Source organism: Pleurodeles waltl, chromosome 7 (assembly GCF_031143425.1).
Source record: "Pleurodeles waltl isolate 20211129_DDA chromosome 7, aPleWal1.hap1.20221129, whole genome shotgun sequence".
Lineage (NCBI taxonomy): Eukaryota > Metazoa > Chordata > Amphibia > Caudata > Salamandridae > Pleurodeles > Pleurodeles waltl.
Window position 1 is genome coordinate 377,180,250 of NC_090446.1, and position 22,450 is coordinate 377,202,699.

Sequence of the window (22,450 nt, forward strand, 5' to 3'; positions counted from 1 at the left end):
TGTTCCTCAAATTTCTGTGGCAGAAAGTTCTGGAATCTGAGAGGAGCCACAAATTTCCTTCCACCCAGTGTTCCCCCAAGTCTCCCGATAAAAATGATACCTCACTTGTGTGGGTAGGCCTAGCGCCCGCGACAGGAAACGGCCCCAAAACGCAACGTGGACACATCACATTTTTTCATAGAAAACAGTGCCTACCTGTGGATTTTGGCCTCTAGCTCAGCTGGCACCTATGGAAACCTACCAATCCTGTGCATTGTTGAAAACTAGAGACCTAGGGGAATCCAAGATGGGGTGACTTGTGGGGCTCTGACCAGGTTCTGTTACCCAGAATCCTTTGCAAACCTCAAAATGTGGCTAAAGAAACACGTTTTCCTCACATTTCGGTGACAGAAAGTTCTGGAATCTGAGAGGAGCCACAAATTTCCTTCCACCCAGCATTCCCCCAAGTCTCCCAGTAAAAATGATACCTTACTTGTGTGGGTGGGCCAGGTGCCTGCAACAGAATAAGGCCCAGAACTTGTAGAGATAGAGGGGATAGCACAGGGAGTTTATAAAGACATAGAGGGTCATTCTGACCCTGGCGGCCGGTGGCCGCCAGGGCCACCGACCACGGGAGCACCGCCAACAGGCTGGCGGTGCTCCAATGAGCATTCTGACCGCGGTGGTTCAGCCGCGGTCAGAAGCGGAAAGTCAGCGGTCTCCCGCTGACTTTCCGCTGCTCTTTGGAATCCTCCATGGCTGCGGAGCGCGCTCCGCAGCCATGAGGATTCTGACCCCCCCTACCGCCATCCAGTTCATGGCGGGAAAGCTGCCATGAACAGGATGGCGGTAGGGGGGGTCGCGGGGCCCCTGGGGGCCCATGCCGTGCCCATGGGCACGGCAGGGGCCCCCGTAAGAGGGCCCCGCAAAGTATTTCAGTGTCTGCCTTGCAGACACTGAAATACGCGACGGGTGCCACTGCACCCGTCGCACCTTCCCACTCCGCCGGCTCGATTACGAGCCAGCATCCTCGTGGGAAGGTCGTTTTCCCCTGGGCTGGCGGGCGGTTTTACTGGAACCGCCCGCCAGCCCAGGGGAAAACTCGTAATACCCGCCGCGGTCTTTTGACCGCGGCGCGGTAATTTGGAGGGCGGGATCCTGGCGGGCGGCCTCCGCCGCCCGCCAGGGTCATAATGAGGCCCATATTCTTTTATACATCTTTAGACTGACTCTGCTTTGGGGACCCACATAAGTGAGGTGTCATTTTACTTGGGAGACTTAGGGGAACACTGGGGAGTAGGAATTTTGTGCTGGAGCGGTGATCGTACAAACAAAACTCAGGAAAATATGCTTTTTTATGCAAATTTTGCGGTTTGCAGAGGCGTCTGGGTAAGAAAATGTTGGGGGATCCACGCAAGCCACATCTCCCTGCAATGGAGATGTCTGGGTTTGGTAGGTTTCCCTAGATGAAGGCCGCACCCAGGACCAAAAACACAGGTGCCCCTCCCCCCCAAACACAGGTAGTTTTGTAATATATCATTTTGATGTGTCCACATACGTCTGTGATGTGCCAAGCACTAAAATTGTGAAAAGAAACGCACTGGTTATGTGAAAAAGACCCCTCACCCACCAACCAAGTTGGTGGCATGCTTCATCATCGGGGTCCCACCTGAGACACCTAGCGTGTCTCAAGTGTGCTGCGATGCATGATTACAGCGGAGCAGGTTTTGTCATTTGTACCACACATACTGGTTGGATTTGGCACGCGGGTGAGTGATGGATAAGTAGATAAAATGTTATTAACAAGAGATTTCACAAAAGTGAAATGCACTGGTAATAACAGAAAGGCCAAAAAACTGAACCAATGACTCACAGCTCGTGAGCTGTAAAGCCACGATAAGGCACCAACCGCTTTACAGTCCATTCACACACCTTTCATACATGACATGCACTAGACCATTCACGCCGCCAGCCACGGGCCCAGCACATTACAAGACTCGCATCCACAGACAGCGCCAGTCAAGGGCCCATCACTTTCATACGCCCACATGCCTGATACAGCAATCACACCAGCTGATGAGTGTGTGGACTGGCGTTTGGCTGGCACTGCCAGCCAAGCGCCACCCCACCCACACCACCAGCCAAGCGCCACCCCACCCACACCGCCAGCCAAGCGCCACCCCACCCACACCGCCAGCCAAGCGCTACCCCACCCACACCGCCAGCCAAGCGCCACCCCACACACACCGCCAGCCAAGCGCCACCCCAACCACGCCGCCAGCCAAGCGCCACCCCACGCACACCGCCAGCCAAGCGCCACCCTACACATGCCATCCCCTTTTTTTTGTTTTTAAACAACAAAGAAACCACTAATCATAAATGAGTACAAAACTACAAACACAAAAGCTCTAACTGAATACATGACTAATGCCAACTGTGAAACCGAACATATAAAAATATAAAACACCAGTTTACGCTCACGGAATTTCCCAATAATTCTTCTTTGTGGTAGCTCCTGAAACAGCCACCCACACACAGCCCAGGCTTTGAAGGACAATCAGTGCAGTACATCCTAGTCTCCTTCCTGATACCTCTTCGAGCACAGACTCTACATCTCTTAGCAGGAAAGTTTTTTTTGGCCGTGGGAGGAATGTGCTCAGCAAAGTGACGATCTTTCAATCTAGCCACATCCCCCACCACTGCTTCTCTAGGAACTCTTGCCTGTTCCAGCACAAGGCTAGCTATGATAGACTCCTGAAATTTCACAAATGTCATCCTTGACTCTGGAGAACTATCCTTAAACACAACAAAAGCATTAAAAGTTGCCAAGTGGAACAAGTGAACCGCTAATTTCTTATACCACACATAAGACTTACGAGCAGCAGTGTAAGGTTCTAACCTCTGATCTACTCTATCAACACCACCCATGTGCTTATTATAGTCTAAGATGCACACAGGTTTGCGCACTTCAGCAACCTGACCCCAAACAGCCACAGGTGAAGTACTCTCATCATGGATGGTGCTTAGCATGTATACATCCCTCTTGTCTACAAATTTCAGAACTAGCAGCTCATCATTCCGCAAGGCACTGCACTGTCCCTTCTCAAGTTTTTTTTACAGACAAGCTCTTTTGGATAGCCTTTCCGATTAGAGCGGATTGTGCCACAAGCAACAGTGTCCACTCTGAACAACTCCTTGAACAACCGAACTCCAGTGTAGAAGTTATCTACATATAAATGGTGACCTTTGTTAAACAGTCGTCTACCAAGTTCCCACACAATTTTCTCACTAACTCCAAAAGTGGGAGGACAACCAGGGGGGTCAATATTGGAATCCCTACCAGTGTAGACCCGGAAATTATAAACATATCCTGTACTACTTTCTGACAGCATATACAATTTAATTCCATACCGTGCCCTCTTGCTAGGAATGTACTGCCTAAAAACCAAACGACCCTTGAACAGGACCAAAGACTCATCTACAGATATTTCTTTCCTTGGAACATAGATCTCTGAAAACCGATCTACCAAATGATCAAGGACAGGTCTAATCTTAAAAAGACGGTCAGAATCAGGATGATCTCGTGGCAAGGCTAAAGCATTATCTACAAAATGCAACATCCGAAGAAGAAGCTCATACCGGTTACGACTCATGATGGCAGGAAATATAGCTGTTGCCATCAAGGGACTAGTAGACCAATATGAAGACAGCGATGGCTTCCTTATCAGCCCCATCAAAAAAGTTAAACCCAAGAACTTTTTCAACTCTTCCAGATTTGTGGGAATCCACCGGCTAGCTCTAGAGTGTGGCCTAAGTCTGGCAGCGTTGTCCCTCAAAAACTGCTCTGCATACAAATTAGTCTGCTCAACAATCTCTTCCAAAAATATATCGTCCATAAACAACTCAAAAAAGTTGACGGGCAAAACGTTTTCCGTATTAACTCGACACCCTGGAAAACCAGTAAACGCAGGCAACTGTGGCTGCTCCATGTTTGGTGCAACCCATGTGTCAGGTCTTCCAATGGGAAGCCTTTCAGCCGCTGGCTCCTGCACCATTGGCACATCACTGTCCTCCTCTAAAACAGGCCCTTCATCAGCACTGAGAGTGGCTTCATCATCAGATGATTCATCTCTGACAGAAAATTCACTTCCAGAATCCTGCACTTCCTCCTCTGCCTCAGATGCAGAGTCAGTCTCATATTCATGGTCAGAAGATGACTCGAAAAACACACTAACAACCTGCTGAGCGGTCATCCTACGGCTAGCCATGATCCTTCCTACAAAAATTAACTGGACAAATACACCACCAACAACCAGCACTGTGTAAGATAAGTAACAAAGTATAGGTTTATCACTAAGAGTTATAAACTCAAAAACTATACTGCTCACTTGCCTGAAAAAGCTTGACTCACCAGCAACTACTCTGCACAGCCACAGCAATCACCAACGATATCCCACTAAAAAGAGAAAAAAAAAAGAAAATTAGACATAAGACAACACAATAATCATTGTGCATAAATCTAAGGACAATTTCACACACAATCCTGCATTCAGTACACCACCTACAAACATGTCATTCATGCATTGCAACAATACTCACTTGGAGTAAATTTATTTACTTACCTAAAACATGCAACTACGCAAACCGCAGGACAACTACTGCCAAAACTGCAACAAGCCACAGCAAAGTCAGCAAAAGCTTTGAACTAGAACAAAAAGGAGAAAAACTGTTATTATCATAAAAGCAAATACTTCGCCAGTTGACAAACACTCCGCCACTAACCATTTTTTAATTTTCCCTTGTGTCTAGTGTTCTCTGCTTGGGGGAAGATGGGCCTAAAAAAAATAGGCCAATCTACCCCCAAGGGGAGGGGGCAGAAATCGCCCAGATTACATTGCAACCTTTGGGGGGGGGGGTGACCCTTGCCCAAGGGGCCACACCCCCACACAAAGCACACACACACACACATATAGTATCCCTGGCGCTATGGGGATTCTGCCCCCCTTGGGGACAGAAAGGCCTAAAAAATAGGCATATCTGCCCCCAAAGGGGGCAGAACTGCCCAATAATACATATGGGCCCCTGGGGCCGACCCTTGCCCAAGGGGCCGCCCCCCAACACAAATAAAAAAAAAACAACAATAAAATCCCTGGTGTCTAGTGGCTTTCTGCCCCCCTTGGGGACAGATTGGCCTAAAAATAAGGCCAATCTGCCCCAAAGGGGGGCAGAAACGACGATAAATACATTGCCCCCCCAGGGGGAGCGACCCTTGCCCAAGGGGCCAACCCCCAACACAAAGCACACATACAAAACATAATATTTCTGGCGCTATTGGGATTCTGCCCCCCTTGGGGGAAGAAAGGCCTAAAAAAAAATAGGCCTATCTGTCCCCAAGGGGGGCAGAACTGCCCAAAAATACATGTGGGCCCCTGGGGGCGACCCTTGCCCAAGGGGCCGCCCCCCAACACAAAAAATAAAAACCAACAATAAAATCCCTGGTGTCTAGTGGCTTTCTGCCCCCCTTGGGGGCAGATCGGCCTAAAAATAGGGCCAATCTGCCCCCAAGGGGGTCAGAAACAACGATAAATACATTGCGCCCCCCGGGGGAGCGAACCTTGCCCAAGGGGTCGCTCCCCCACGCACTACAAAATCACACACAAATCCCTGGTGTCTAGTGGGCATTCCTGCTGCCCGATCGCATCGCGATCGGGCAGCAGGAATGCTCAAAGAGACATCGAGGGAAAGGAAAACCCTTTCCTTTCCCTCGATGCCTCTTTCAGAGCACCCCCACCCCGCACAAAGGTGAAAAACTCACCTTCTCCCTTAGACGCGCTGGAAGCAAATGGCTTCCAGCGCGTCTTTCCCCCTTTCCATGAAATCAGCGCGCGATCGCGCGCTGACGTCATGGGGGGGGGGCGGGAGGGTGGGGGTGAAAGGGGATTCCCCTTTCAGTCCTGGCCTGGGGGGGTTGGGGGGCGGCCCTCAGGGGAAGCGCTTGCGCTTCCCCCGACTGCCAGTCCCAGGACGTAATGGTTACGTCCATGGCGCTGCCATGGACGTAACCATTACGTCCGTGGCGGGGAAGGGGTTAATTGACCACTGAATTGCTGACAAATACATTTGGACCACATGCGATTGATTATTAGTGATAAAAGCGGCCAATATGGTCACACAAGAGTACCAGAAGAAATCACGGTTCCTCGTGAGCATCAACTATGGGTTGCTAAGAGGATCAGCTGCCTTGACATGTCCCTTTCTACCTCTGGTTTCAAGGGACATGAACTCTGCTTCAGTTGACACATGTTGCATTTACCGAGGCCTTCAAAAGGGCATAGAAAGCTGTTGAAAAGCTAAACGCAGACAATGAGTCGATCCTCGGAAGTCATAGATGGTTAAAGAATGTATGATGTTACTTCTCCTACCCCTGGCATTTTCATGAACGGATGTCTTTGAGGTCATTGCTCTTCAGATATTCTAGTGTCAAAACCAGGCTCTGAGCAAAAGAGGTTCCCTATAGGTATTGTTTTGTATCCCTGTGGGAAGAAACTTTTACCTTTACATTTGCTAATGTAAAGGCAGCCCGAATCTAAGACCTCATGCATTTTACTGAAGCTTTTCCAACTTGACCCGTTGAAGCAGTTGCGTGTCTACAAGGAATAATTAACCCAAGTCTCATCTAATGGATTGTTGCAAGGGCTGGACGCAATGGGTTTCTTTCTTTCACTTTTCTTAATTGCCTGAAGAAATGATGACTACTTCGACTAGCCTCAGTGCCAATCTGCAGCACACGAATAACACTTGGAAGGTGTCATATGCCTTAGGAGAGTCTCAAACAGGAGGAAGGAGCCCAAAGGTGATACAAATCTTCCATGGTAATTCAGATTCAATTCTGAGAGAAGCCGAGTCACAATTAAGAAAAGCAAGGAACCCAATCTAATCTGAAAATGGGTATTCAGGAGGCAAGTACGTTGGTTTCCAGAAGAGTCCAGCAGGAAGGCTAACGTTACAAGCATTGGCAAAACCAATAGGTCTCAAGTCTACAAAAGCTATTGACTTTGACAATGTGCTGTTGCCATGTTGTACACCAGGGTGGCCGCTGTTCAGCATGGCTAAAAGTTGGTGGCGTGGAGTGTCCTGGATTTGTTGGAATAGAGTGTCGTGGAGTGAAGTGGGGGAAGTAGTGTCATAGAGTTGAGTAGAGGGGAGTAGAGTTTAGTGGTTCACTGACAGAAATTGTCATACAGTGCAGTGTGATAGAGAGGTGGTGTAGAGTGGAGAGACATAGAGTGAATGGGGTGAGGAGGTTTAGACTGGGGTGGATTGAAGCGGGGTGCATTGGAGAGGGGAATTTGATTGGCTTGGGGTGGGTGGGTTGGAGTGGAGTGATAGGATTGGGGAGAATTGGATTAGAGTACAGTGGTTTGGAGTGGGGGTGATTTGGAGTGGAGTGGTGTGGGGTGGATAAAACTGGACTGGAGTGGGTGGATTGGGTTGGAGTGGGGTGGATTGGATTGGATTGGAGTGGGATGGATTTGAGTGGTGTGAATGGGAATGGAATAGGGTGCACTGAAGTGGGGTGGATTGGATTGGACTGGGTTGGATTGGAGTAGGGTGTGCTTGAGTGGGGTGGATTGGGTAGGAGTGGGGTGGATTGTAGTGTGGTGGGCTGGATGGATTGGATTGTGGGGTGAAAAGAATTGGGGTGGGGTGGATTAGATTGAGGAAGAGTGGTGTGGATTGTAGTAGAGTGGGGTGGATTGGAGCAGATTTAGGGGGAGTGGAGTTGCTTGGAGTGGGGTGGTTTGGGGATGGGGTGGATTAGACTGGAGCGGGGTGGAATAAAATGGGGTGGATGGGGTTGCTTGAATTGAGGTGGCATGCACTGGGGTGGGGTGGATTGGATGATTGGAGTGGATTGGATTGGACTGGATTGGGGTTGGGTGGGTTGAATTAGATTAAGGTGGGTTTGAGTGGGGTGGTTTGCAGTGAAGTATTTGGGCGAAATGGATTGCGTGGGATGGACAGGATTGAGTGGAGTTGACTGGAGTGGGCTGGACTGGAGTGGGGTGGAATGGAATAAGGTGGACTGGAGTGGGGTGAAATGGAGTGGTGTGGAATGGAGTAGTATGGATTGGATTGACATGGGCTGGGGTGGGGTGGATTCACATGGGGTGGGGTGGATAAGATTGCAGTGGGGTAGATTGGATTGAGTAGGGTAGATTGGATTGAGGTAGATTGTAGTGGCGGTTAAAGTGTGGTGGGCTGGATGAATTGAATTGAGTGGGATGGACTGAACTGGAGTGGCATGGATTGGATTGGGGTAGAGTGGGGTGGACTGAATTAGAGGGAATGGATTGGACTGGAGTGGCATGGATTGGATTGGACTGGACTGAATTGGACTCGGTGAATTAGAGTGAAGTGGTTTAGAGTGTGGTGGGCTGGATGATTTGGACTGAGTGGAATGGATTGAACTGGAGTGGTGTGGATTGGTTTGGGGCATAGTGGGGTGGATTGAAGTAGAGTGGGGTGGACTGGACTTCAGTGGAGCGGGTTCGATTGAGTGGAGTAGATTAGCGTGGGGTGGATTGGTTTGAGGTGGATTGGAGTGGGGTGGATTGGAGTGGGATGGGGTGTGTTGGATTTGAGTGGGTTAGATTGGATTTTGTTAGATTGGTGTGGGGTATATTAGCCTGCAAAGGGGTGGATTGGATTAGAGTGTGGTGGATAGTATTGGGGTGAGATGGATTAGAGTGGGGTAGATTGCAGTGGAGCAGAATGTTTTGGATTGGAGTGGGGCACATTATTTTGGATTGAACTGCGGCAGATTGGAGTGGGGAAGATTGTTCTGAATTGGAGTGGGGCAGATTGGTTTGGAGTGGAGTGGGGCAGATTGTTTTGGAGTGGAGTGGGGCAGATTGTTTTGGATTGGAGTGGGGCAGGTCGGTGTGGGGTGAGGTGGATTGGAGTGTGACCGATAGAAGTGGGGCAGACTCTTTTGGATTGGAGTGAGGTAGATTGGATTGGACTGGGGTGGACTGGGGAGGGAGAAGGGTGGATTGGATTGGGGTAGGTTGAATTGAGCTTGATCGGGGTGGATTAGATTGGTGTGCAGTGTACTGGATTGGCGTGGATTGTGGTTGACTGGAGTGGGGTGAATTGGATGGAGTGGTGTGATTAGGGTAAGGTGGATTGGATTGGAGTGGGGTGATTTAGAGGGAGGAGATGGGAGTGGAGCTGATTGGAGTATGGTAGACTGCAGTGAGGTGGATTGTTTTGGATGGGAGTGGGGCAGATTGGTTTGGACTCAAGTCTGGCAAATTGGAGTAAGCTGATTGGAGTGGGGCAGTCATTTTTGGATTGTAATGGGGCATATTGCAGTGGGATGGACCAGAGTGGGAGATTGTTTCGGATTGAAGTGGGGCAGATTGGAGTGGGGCATATTACAGTTGGCAGATTGTTTGGATTGGAGTGGGGCAGATTGTTTTGGATTGGAGTAGGGCAAATTCGAGTGGGGCTGGTTGTTTTGGATTGGAGTGGAGCAGGTTGTTTTGGATTGGACTGGGACAGAATGTTTTTGATTGGAGTGGGGCTTGTTGGAGAGGGGCAGATTAATTTAGATTGGAGTGGGGTCAATTAGAGTTGGGCAGATTTTTTGTATTGGAGTGGGGCAGATAGGAGTTGGATGGATTGGAGTGGGGCAGATTCTTTTGGATCGAAGCGGGCAGATTGAAGTGGGGGAGATTGGAGTTGTCAGATTGATTTGAATTGGGGAGGGGCAGATTGAAGTGGGGCAGAATATGGTGGTGCAGATTGGAGTGGGGCAAATTGGAGTGGGGTAGATTGTTTTGGATTGCAGTGGGGCAGATTGCTTTGGATTGCAGTAGGGCAGATTGGAGCAGGCAGATTGTTTTGGATTGGAGGAGGGCAGATTGCAGTGGGGCAGAATGTTGTGGAATGCAGTGGCACAGATTGTTTTAGATCAGAGTGGGGCAGATTGTTTTGGATTTGAGTGGGGCAGATTGTTTTGGATTGGAGTGGGGAAGATTTGAGTGTGGCAGTTTTTTTTAGATTGAGTGCAGAAGATTGTTTTGGATTGGAGTGGGGCAGATTGTTTTGAAATTGAGTGGGGAAGATTCGAGTGGGTCAGATTTGAGTGGGGAAGATAGTTTTGGATTAGAGTGAGGCAGATTGGAGTAGGGTCGGTTGGAAGGACTGGCGTGTGCTGGATGGAGTAGATTGGAGTGGGGTGAGTGGTTTGGTCTGGTGTCAGGTGGGTTGGACGTGTTTAGAGTAGATTGGATTGAGTAGCGTGGATTGGTGTGGAGGTGGGGTGGATTGGATTGGAGCAGGAAGGATTCGAGAGGGTCAGATTGGGGCGAATTCCAGGATTATGTTTTAAAGCATCATTTCAAAAATTACACATAAGAAACAAACAATGTTGCTTTGCATTATTTAGAAGATATTCCTTATCTTTTGAGAATGGAACCCACAAACAAAAACAAAAGAAAACATGAGTGTAAAATGAGAAAATAAGACTTGGTAAAACAAAAGAAAGTTAGTTATAAAAAATAAATCTTTGTAATATTGTTTGTCCTGCTGTGCATGTTTTTGCTAGGCACGTGCCTTTTGATTTTGTGGCACTAACAGTTAAAAAGAACAAAACAGTACCTCATTCAAGTAGGGAGCATCGGTCGGGTACTGGTTAAGTTGAATCAATCCATTTGTGGCCCCTGCTCTGCAGAGAGAAACGGAAATTATGCTACCCCTGTAGTGATAAATTACAAGGCTATATTTATCTGGGGCTCCTGCTTTCTGTCTCATTGTAAGAACAAATGTGATATTACCATAATTTGTAATGATTATATTTATCTGATGAAAGAGACTGATACACCACTCCACTGTCTTGCCATTTTCCCAAGAGGCCAAGGGTTTCATATCTTTGGAATAAACCATTAGAAGAAGAGCATCCTGTGCTGAGGTAACTATATTTGTACATTGTGTTCTGAACATGTGGCATGTTTATTGAAGTGTACTGGATTGGATATTATAAGACTGGGATAGAATGGAGACTATATTAAGTCAAACTATTCACTTTTTAAAAAACCTATATTATTTAATGCAGACAGAGTGTGCAAATGCTGCAGATACCCATCTGGGCCTCTTGCTGTGCTAATGCCTTGGATTTGTCCCTTTATCTAGTGGCTAATGTAAGTTTGTATCAAAGAAGTGTCAGCCTTTTTAAACACATTTTAGTGAGCTGTCCATTGCTAGAAATGTCTTGGGATCTTGAACAGATCATACAGTTTTTTCCAATTGCAAGATTTTGCTTGCTAGTGTCTAGTCTAATGACAGCGAGTATCTGGGATCCCTTGTGTCATCCCCTCACTTACGGTGGTCGTATCACTTCTGATTTCTACAGGAAGTAACATGTCCAAATATATTTTTCCTTACAAATTGGTCAGAGAAAACCACTACTGCATTCCAACCTCAGTCTTGTTCTTGACTGAAACTTTGCCCATAAATGTGGGCATATTCAGCTTCCATTGAAAATGCAGATACTCTAACAAGATGCTAAAATGTAGGTTACCCAGGGTATCAGTAAGACATCACAAAACAAAATAAAATGACGGACAGAGTGTTGAAACTTTTGAAACTTTTCAAACACTCACCCCCAGTCACAGATCTGGGTTTAATCCATCGTTATTTTGCTCGCCACGTCACCCCAGTTTAGACCCAGCCATATACAAATCAGTCTTGCCCCTGTTCCCCATAGGAACAGTTCAGCCCGAACTGTAAAAGATGAGCAAAAGAACAATGGATAAACCCAGATCTTTGATTGGGGATAAGTGTTTGCATTGTCAGCACAACGTCCATCATCCTTTTGTGTTGCTAAAGTTGCCCTAAGTGGGAAGGGTATGCCCGGACACGGGTCCCTTGCTCACTGTGCCACTGGATTCAAGCTAACCTGGCTGATGAAGAGTGATGCTCTGAAACTGGTCCCAGGATGCTTGTTTTCAGTCAAGGGAGGACCTGGTCTGGCAGTTTGGGTTGGACTGTTCCCATGAGGAACAGGGTCAAGACTGATTTGCGTATGTCTGGGTCCAAACTGGGGTGGCATGGTGAGCAAAAGAACGATGGATTAAACCCAGATCTGTGACTGGGGGTGAGTGTTTGCATCAGTCAGACATACCTTGCCATGCTTCTCAATAAGATAAGCTATTGTCGAGGTGATGTTTTTTATCACTGAGGCAACAAAGAAATGCTGCGTCTGAGAGGCAAAGTATGGTATTGTTAAAGAAACACCACTACTAAGTGAGTGTGGAGCCATTCACCTGTGAACACTAAGGGCATCATGAGTTTGGCGACCCTCGGACTGCCAAACTTTGAGTGGCAGTTGCAAACCGCCAAACTTCCAGTGGCAGTTGGACTGCCGCACTCCTGGCGATCTGACCGCTAGATTGCGATCCTGGCAGTCAGACCACCTGGAGACTGCCCCCTCTACCAGGATCAACGATCCCAACGGGTTGGCGACAGTCAGTGTTGTGGTCAGTGACAGCAGTGCTGAGTTTGGCACTGCCGTACTGATCAGGGTCTCTGCCATGAAAAGGCTGGCGGAAGGGCAGTGTTGGGGGCCCCAGGGGGGCCCCTGCACTGCTCACAACCATGTCATGGGTTGTGCAGGGGCCCCAATGCCAGCACCTACGGAATGCACACTGTCTGCTATTGCATTCAGTACACATTCTGAAGGGGCTGTGTGCGACTGCATTGGCCTCGGATACCTGAAGGAGCCGAGGTCACGGCCTCTGCACTGTTTCCACCTGGCTGACCTTTAGAAACATCATAATACAACGGTTTCTGCCAGACAGTCTGGTGGAAACATCGTAATATGACGGGGTGAGGCCGCTGGCTTGCGGCCGCCTCACCACCACCGCATTGGAGTTGTGGCAGTTCAACCGCCCTACTCGTAAGGAGGTCCTAAGTCCTGGACTGGCTTCATTTTGATTTTTGCAGTTGACAATAACTGATATTTCAGTTTACAACACAATACTGTTTCCATTGTTCTCCTAGGGTGCAATCCAAACTTGATGGTGTCAGCGCAGAACCTGAGCAAGGATTTTTCTGTTGTAAGTGAACTTACAATTTGGTGGCCCAAAAGCTAGGTGATACTGTCTTCAAAGTGATAGTCAACAGCCTTTGCCCAGGTGAGTTAAGGGTTGTTCAGTAGTGAACTATCTTGTCAACTGCTGCTAAGAGTGCTATAGGGTCTTCTCAGAAAGAAGCAGTGCAGCTCAGAGGCTCATCAATGAATTGGTCAGAGAGTGATTGTTATCTATTGTATGTGAGATGGCAGAATAGTCAGGTCAAAGTTTAATTGTTTTGGTCTGGATAGGACAAATAAATGCGGGATAACTTGAATTCATGAGTTAACATCATGAGAGCATAGAGATTGTATTTTATACATGTTGGGGTGTATTTACTAAGTGTTAGTGCCCTGTTTGCATCACTAAAGTGATGCAAATCAACACTCAGGCCCTCATTACAACTTTGGCGGTCCAAGGACCGCCACAGTGGTGAGGGTGGTCGCACCACTGCCAGACCAGTGGTGAAGACCGGCACATTATGACCATGACTGTGATCCCATCAGAACACAGCCAAAACGCTGCCGTTACCACCAGTGCGGGCGGACCGCCGTGGACGGCAGTAGGCATGTCCAAGCCGCCAAGGACCATGTTTCCACCTACCAGATTATGACCCAGCAGACCACCAGGATTTCCGGGGTGATCTCACTGCCACAGAAATGCTGGCAGAAATGAGCAATATAAAAGGAGAAACTCACCTCAAGGAACACAGACATGCCTGGAGGCGCCATGGAACCTGAACGGGAAGTCCTCCCACTGCTCCTGCTGGCCATACAGCTCCAGAACCAGCGACTACAACAAAGACAATACCCGTAAGTACACCCACCTAGCACACACTGGAGGGAAGGCAATTAGTGCACACCCACACACAACCCCCAACCCCGCCACGGCTAGCCAAGCCCACACACACACACAAACATACACCCGTACCAACACACAAACACATCTACATACACACACACAAACAACACACGTCATGTCCAACATACACATGTCATACACACACCATACCACACACACACCACCGCCACTGCCAGACACATCCACACACAAATCCACTGAGTTACACAACCAAAGCATCATTGTAACCACACAAACACATTGTCAGAGAGGCACAATGCACACCTCAACAGGAAAACATACACTGCCAGCAACACGTCACAACAGCACACAACCAATACAAACAATAACACAGCCAAACAACGTGTCACATCACACTCCACGTCCATCCAACACACAAAGTACATCACAGATGCATCACAATACACACACACCACCTCCACACAATGCCACACAACACCAACATATCACATCACAACAAGTCCAAAGCACAACTCATGCTGTTGCACAAACACATCACATACACTGAAGACACACACCAAATCGCACATAGACAATGCATACATCTTGAGGGACAGGCAGGACAAGTGAGTAAACCTTGACACCAACGGGTGACTGGTGCAGGTACAATAAAGTCATGTTGTCAATAAATAATTAACTATATACAACAGAGGCCTAATGGCCAGTCCAAAAGTGTCCATTGCCCCAGACACATTGGGCAGAGTTCCTGGCCCCAACTTGACTCCTGACTTCAAAGTGGCCTCCGCAGGGCAGGGGCATCAATGGAGCATGCAGGCACCTCGGGGATATGGGGGCTGAGGTGGGGATTGGGTTTGGGAGGGGGATCTTTAGGTTTGGGTTTGGGTGTGGGGTCCTTAGGCATGGGTTTGGACAGGGGGGCTTTAGATTTAGATTTTGAAGGAGGGCTTTCCCCATTGTATGGCCTTTAGAAGGAGGGCCTTTGCCTTTTGGTGTGGTAGTAGTCCCTGTAGTGGGAGGGGAGGGGCATGGACACTATTAGGGGGACCATGGGAGGACTATGAGGTGGAAGCACTGGGAATGGGGAGGGCATGAGTACGCTTGGGGGACACAGGGACAGGGTCAATGGGAGTGAATAGGGCAAACATGTAGAGGAATCTTTCTTTAGGAACACAAGGGTGGTCATGGGAAAAAAACGGTGGGAGGGGAGGGAGAGGGAGTGGTTGTGAGGTGTGTCTTGATAGGGGCCTTGGGTCAGGTGCATGGGTGGAAGTCATGTGTGTGCTGAGTATCTGTTGGGTGGGTGAGTGTGGGCATTTAGGTGTCTTGGGAGGAGGTGGGGAGGAGATGCAGGAGATTACAGGTTGGATTTGTGAGTGTTTGTTGGGGTGGTGTCTGCTGTTAAGGTGGATGTGCTGCATGTGGGAGTGTGGGTAGTTGTGGTGAGTGTCCATGTGGTGAATGCGGTGGATGTATGGAGGTCTGCTTTTGTGGTGACGGTGGGCATGATGGGACTTGTGGAGGGATCTGGGAGTGCTGATGTGGTGATAGCAGGTGTGAGTGGCGTTGTGTCTGTGATGGAGTAGGTTGGGGAGTCTGTGTAGGGAGGGGATGTTGTTTGTGCACGTGTATGCTGGTTGTGTGCATGGCGGTGGTGTGACTTGTGGTGCCTATGTTTATCTCCATGAACCGTGCCTGTTGAGGTGGATAAATGCTGGTCTGACTGTGTGCTCTGGATGGGTGTGGGGAGAGGGGTGTGGGATTGGGCACAGGTTGCTGAAGGGGGGACGGATGATGGAGGGACACTGACTGCCGTCAATGAGATGGTCAGAGCCTGAAAGGATCTCCGCAGGCCAGTCAGGGCGCTGTGAATGCCTTTCAGGAAGGCATTGGTCTGCAGCATCTGTGATGCCAGACAATGGATAGAATTCAGGATGGTTGATTGTCCAACAGAGATGGACCATGGAGGTCAATAGCCTCCTCATTGAAGGCAGCAGGGCTGACAGATGCAGGAACAGAGGTACCTGTGGCGAAAGAGATTCCCACTCTCCTTTGTGAGAAGGCATGGGCAACTGGGAGGGGAGCTTCAGGGAGGGTGGTGCTGGTAAGGGGGATGGCAGACAAGGATGGTGCTTGGCTGGTCCCAGGTGGGTCTGCCACCACCAGGGAACATCCATTAGAGGAGGAAACCGAAGAAGTTGTTGTTGATCCAGTCTTCCCTGTGGTACTCCCCTCGCCCTCCGTCCCACTAGTCCACTCAGCTCCACTGGTATCAGTCTCCTGGGTCCTGTGGGCTGTAGCTGCCCCACTCACTGGTGCCCCTTCTCATTTGACTGATTATGCTGATTCACACAAAGACAGAGGAGGAGAGGGAGGGAGGGTGGGAGAGAAAGACAGGGTACAATGGGCCAATACCTAGACATCATTCACACAGACTGACAACCTAATTAACTGCTGGTATATCATGCCATTGTATACCTTCACTTTGTAAGGCTCAACTTTGGGAAATCAGAGGGGAAACAGAAGCTATGCACTGTAATCCAACTAATGTGGGACCATTGGCAACTTTGATTACATGAAGGGTCATACAATGCACAGTAGCACAGTACTTGGCACACACCCGTTGTCGTTTACATAGACCTACCCTGTACTCCTTGCATGTCGACAAATCCATCAACAAAGTGGCCAGTTACATTTTGTCCCCTGAAGCCATCTACACCTACAGTTTGAGGCAGCTGATTTGGATCATACCAATTACCTCTGTCATACTGGAAGACTATTAGTGATGGCAATGCCCTGACAGCTCAGGTTTACTGATGTTGATGGAAGGGCCTGGTCACCCAAAATATGACAAATGTCAGGAGACAATATCCAAAATTTAAGTTCCTACCCGCATGAGTCACCATCTGCATGAGTCTGGCAAACATAACTGATACAATCCCTGCTCGGATAGCTCATACCCATAGCAGATGTGCAACTAGCAAAGGCCTACACAAAATCTACCCACTAGTAGGCTACCCCAAAACTATACATGCCTAACATTGGGGAGTTGTGAGTGTGTGTACTTACCCCTTTGTGGCTGCTGTGCTGCCCTCAGATGCCCATCCACATCACTGTAGGCTACTGCCAAAATGCGGGACATAAGGGGGGGTAAGGGTCCGACAGGCACCCCTCCCTCATCGGGAGGACATCCCTCTGCGGTCTTTCAGGCCCAGCATCTCAGGTCCTCCCACCGCTTTCTGTAGTGGGTGCTCCACCGGGCATGGACCCCAAGGTTCCGTTCTTGCTTAGCAATGGCACGTGATATCCCCATCTTCTGATGGGCGCTAACCTGCATGGGTGACACACACAGAAGGACAAAATTGTGTAGCGTGGCAACACAGTGACAGCAGTGGGCAGCACACATTTCACTTCCTACATGCAAGTTACACCAATCCACTTATCCTCTGACTCCTCACCCATGTCCATTCTCCAGTCATACTTCCTCGTCCCAAGGCCCCCAACCCCATACGCACCACTCACAGACAGGACAGTGACATTGCATTCACCTGCTGCTCTGGTGCCCCATACAACTGTCCACACAGGGGTAGGACCCCATCCACGAGCTTCTCCAATTACTCCTGGGTGAGGGCTGGGGCCCTATCTTCTGCAGGACATGGCATCTTGGCAACCAGAGTCAAAACACAGCAGCACATGCAGTGGAGGACTTCTGCGCACGAATGTCAGGAGTCAAGTGAGCCTGAGCACATGAAACTGCAGTCACATCCGCAGCGGACATGACCTGCTGTGGAGATCAGGATTGGCTCCTGTCTCCCATAGGCAACACTGTTAAACAATGAGGAGTTGCACGGTGGTTGCTACCGCCTACCGCCATGACGTGATACCCAGGCGGGGTGGGCTAACTTCCATCTGTCCTGTGCTTGCAGGACAGGAGGCTACCACTCTACATGTGCAATGTGAATTGAGAGTGTAATTGGTTTAATTTTGTGAGCTGTGTACAGCACAGTTACGTCCACACAGACAATGGTGCACATAATGATTTCTACTCCCTCCTATTCCCAGGTACAGTGGAAGGGTGAGGATGAGGAATGCTCCGGTGTACAGGCCTGTAGTTAACCTTGTCACCCTGGATGAGCGATACATCATTCAGACCTATCGTCTGAACCGTCAGACCATCATGGAGCTGGTGAGCCAGTTGGAGCCGGATCTGTTGGCTGCCAATCGTCATCCCAATGCCATCCCTCCCACAGTAATAGTGTTGTCAGTCCTCCACTTACTTGCCTCAGGGTCGTTCCAGATTACAGTGGCCTTGGCAGCAGGGATGTCACAGCCCGTGTTTAGCAATGTCCTGAGGGACGCACTATGTGCCCTGCTAAAACATCTGCCCAGCTACATCAGGTTCCCCCAACGTGCTTATTTGGCCACCGTCAGAGCTGGATTTTATGAATTGGCACATGTACTTCACATGATAGGGGCCATTGATGCACCCACATTGCACTGGTGCAGCCCAGGAAGAGTGAACAAGTGTATAGTAACCGTAAAAACTTCCATTCCACCAATGTGCAAGTGGTGTGTCTCGCTGACCAATATATCACACAAGTGACTGCAAAGTTCCCTGGTTCTGTCCATGACTCATACATTTTGCGGAACAACACCATCCCACACATGATGGCACCATACCAGAGGCAGTGGACCTGCCTCATTGGTATGTGTCCTTTCAAATGTGTGCCCCTCTGCTCTCAACACCCTTCATGACCTGCTCTATCACTCTCCCAGAATTGATATGGCTTTTAACTCTTTGCAAACCAGTGACTCTGGTTATCCCAACCTTCCCTGGCAACAGACACCCGTGAGGTATTTGACTACAGCTGCTGAAAACAGTTTCAATTAGGCCCACGGTAGGACAGGACGGGTAATTGAGAGGACCTTCGGCCTGCTAAAGGACAGCTTTTGGTGTCTGCACATCTCCGGAGGTGCTCTACTATACAGACAACAGAAGGTGTGCCAGATCATTGTTGCCTGCTGCATGCTACATAATCTGGCCCTCGGACATCACATCCCATTGCTTGACACAGAGGATGTGGCACCTGTACCAGTGGCTGATGAAGGGGACATGCGGAGTGATGAGGAGGAAGATGATGAGGATGCAGCTGACTCCAGAGCAGAGCTGATACGACAATACTTCCACTGAGACACAGGTATGTGTCAATTGTCTTGGATGTGACATGTGCAACTGTCTGCCTTGTGCCATGCTGCCACCTGGTGTCTCTAATCACTGTATGGATTGGGTACAGCTCTGACTCTGGGTGGCTTGGGGGGGTGGGTTACATGTGCCCATGAGTTGGTTCCTTTCTGGGCACAGGTCAGTGTCATTGTGTCTGCTGTTGTGTTGCTGTGCCAGTGACATCTATGTGCATGACCATTGTTGCCTGGACTTGCAGATCCAGTGCTCCATGTTTACTGACTAGGTGAATTCCTCTGTATGAATTCCTCTCCTGGGGATCGACATTGGGGTGCTGTGGAACATCACTGTGCGTGCCAATGGGAACTGCCTCACGTCTGGACTGTTTGGTGTGGGGGAGGGACCATTGGGGAGGTATGTTTTGGATATGTGGATTTGTGATGAGCATATGTCTGGGGACTTGTGTTGCCATCTCAGCCTTGGCTTCCTGTACATACAGTGCAGGTGTGCTGACTGGGTATATATGACTTCTTTAGTGATTGGTGTCCCTGTCTTCTTCCATTTACAGGGCATTGTTGTGGTGCACTCTGGTCCCTGCCTCACCTGTTGCCTCCCCCGTATTCGTTGCTGCATATTGTTCCCCCTTCTGTCACTCTCACATATGTTGGCATCACAAGGGGTTGCCTGTTGCACATGTAATGGCTGTAAATTTCGTACTCAGGACAAATACAGATGTAGACATTAAGGGCCATATTTATACTTTTTGACGCGCAACTGCGCCAACGCAGTTGTGCGTCAAAAATGTTAACGCCGGCTAACGCCATTCCAAAGCGCCATGCGGGCGCCTTATTTATGGAATGACGTTAGCCGGCGGAGATGACTGGTGTGCGTAAAAAAAAATGACCCACACCAGGCAGCGCCGGCGTTGGGGAATATGGAGCTTGGGTGTCAAAAAATGGGGCAAGACGGTCTGAGGCAAAAAATCTGCCTCAACCCGATTTGCGCCATTTTTTTTTACTCCAACCCTCCATTGACATGACTCCTGTCTTAGCAAAGACAGGAGTCATGCCCCCTTGCCCAATGGCCATGCCCAGGGGACCTCTGTCCCCTGGGCATGGTGGCATGTAGGGGGGCACAAATCAGGCCCCCCTATGCCACAAAAAAATAAAATAAATACTTACCTGAACTTACCTTAAGTTCCCTGGGATGGGTCCCTCCATCCTTGGGCGTCCTCCTGGGGTGGGCAAGGGTGGCAGGGGGTGTCCCTGGGGGCATGGGAGGGCACCTCTGGGCTCCTTCCGAGCCCACAGGTCCCTTAACGCCTGCCCTGACCAGGCGCTAAAAAATGACGCAAAATCGGCTGGACGTCATTTTTTTTGACCCGCCCACTCCCGTGCGCCATTTTTGCACGGGAGTTTAAATAAGGCGCACATGCCTTGGAGTCATTTTTTAGACGGGAACGCCTACCTTGCATATCATTAACGCAAGGTAGGTGTCCACGCTAAAAAATGACGCTAACTCCAAGATCTTTGGTGCTAGACGGGTCTAACGCCAAAGTATAAATATGGAGTTAGCTTTGCGTCGGATTTGCGTAAAAAAAAATTACGCAATTCCGGCGCAAACAGAGTATAAATATGCCCCTCACTGTACTCAATGGTGTTTATTTGGAAAGTACAAGTGCAAGGGGTGAAGAGTGTGGTCATGGCGGGTGGGTTTATCAGAGTATATAGGCCAGCAGTGGGTAGCTGCAGTCCCGTACAGTGGCCTTGGGAGAACAGAGATATGACAGTGGACAGTCAACAGGGTGTCTTAGTGATACGCAGGGGAGGATGTTCAGGAGAGGGTCACTTCCTGGCAGTGGTCTTGGTATCAGTTCCGTATCGATGTCTGGTTGGACGTCATTGCTTGATTGGGGGCTCCTAAGCTACAGGTGTAGGGGTGCTTGTGTCCTGCGGGTCCTGGGTCAGGGCCTCTATGCCACTATCTCCCACTGACGTGGAGGGTTCAGATGGGTTGTGGCTATTGGAAGGGGCATACTGGTCGGAGGTGGACTGACATTGGATGGTGGTGAGTTCCTTCAGCACCCCTGCCTTGGAGGCCATGGTGGCATTGTGGGTCTGCCACTGCTGCATGGCCTCCTGATGGTGTGCAGTCTGCAGCCTATGTGCCTCCTGCAAGGTGGGGAGTATCTGGGCCATGGTGTCCTGTGTTTGGTGGTATGAACCCAGGACTTGGGTGAGGGTGTCCTGGATAGTCTGGTGTTGTGGCTGGCCCGCCGTCCCTTGGACCACTGTCCCTCTCCCACTACCCCTAGCACCCTATGTCCCTGAAACAGTGTGCCCACTTCCAGTGGCCCCAGGCCCTTCGTTGTCTGGGGTGTTTGCCCTAGACACTGGCCCCTCTACTGTGATGCACATTCTGATTGAGAGGTCCCTGGGGTACAGGTTTGTGAAGGAGGGGATGACTGAGGTATTGTAGGCACATGGGAGGGGCTGTCCGGTATGTCCATGGTTGGGTTGCTGGGAGTGGACTGACCAGTCACCCAGATGGCCCAGGGAAGTCCACCCTATCCAGACATCCACTTGGGCCTTCATCCTGGTGAGGGCTGTCTGACCCTGGCCTCCTCTGCATGGTGGCAGTGACAGGGTCACCTGTGGATGGAAAGGTGTAGAGTTTGTATGTGGATGTATAGTAGTCATTTCCATGGTGTTGAGCATGCATTGGCCCAACTTGCTTCCCAGTGATGGCATTGATAGCAGCAGCAGCCCTGCAGACATTGAGTTGGGTATGGGGATTGTGCCATGGTTACCTGTGCCATGGTGGGTTATGGATGGTGGTTGGCACTGCTATCATTGCCATATTTTGGGACGCTCTTGTGGAGCCCAAGCAGCTATTCCACTTTGATGTAGGATTGTGATTTATTTTGCTGTGTGGGGATTGATGCATTGTGGGAGTTGTGGTTCTACACTTTGTGATTGTCATCCGTGCATGGGGGGTAGTGTGTGGGGATGGTGGGAGAGGGTTGGTTTGGCATGCATGTGAATGGTGTGGGGATTTTGGAGGGGTGCAGTGGTGTGTGATGGGGTGGATTGAGGAGTGGTGGGGAGGCATGCTGGATAGAATTGTTTGGGGCCTTGGAGGTGAATTGAATGACTTACAAGAGTTGAGACCTTCGATGATACCAGTAGTGACCTCCGGATGCATGATGTCCAAGACCTTCTCCTCCCAGGATGTCAACTCAATGGGAGGAGGTGGGGTTCCACCGCCCGTCTTGTTCAGTGCGATCTTGTGCCTGGACGTTATTGAATGGACCTTCCCCCTTAGGTGCCGA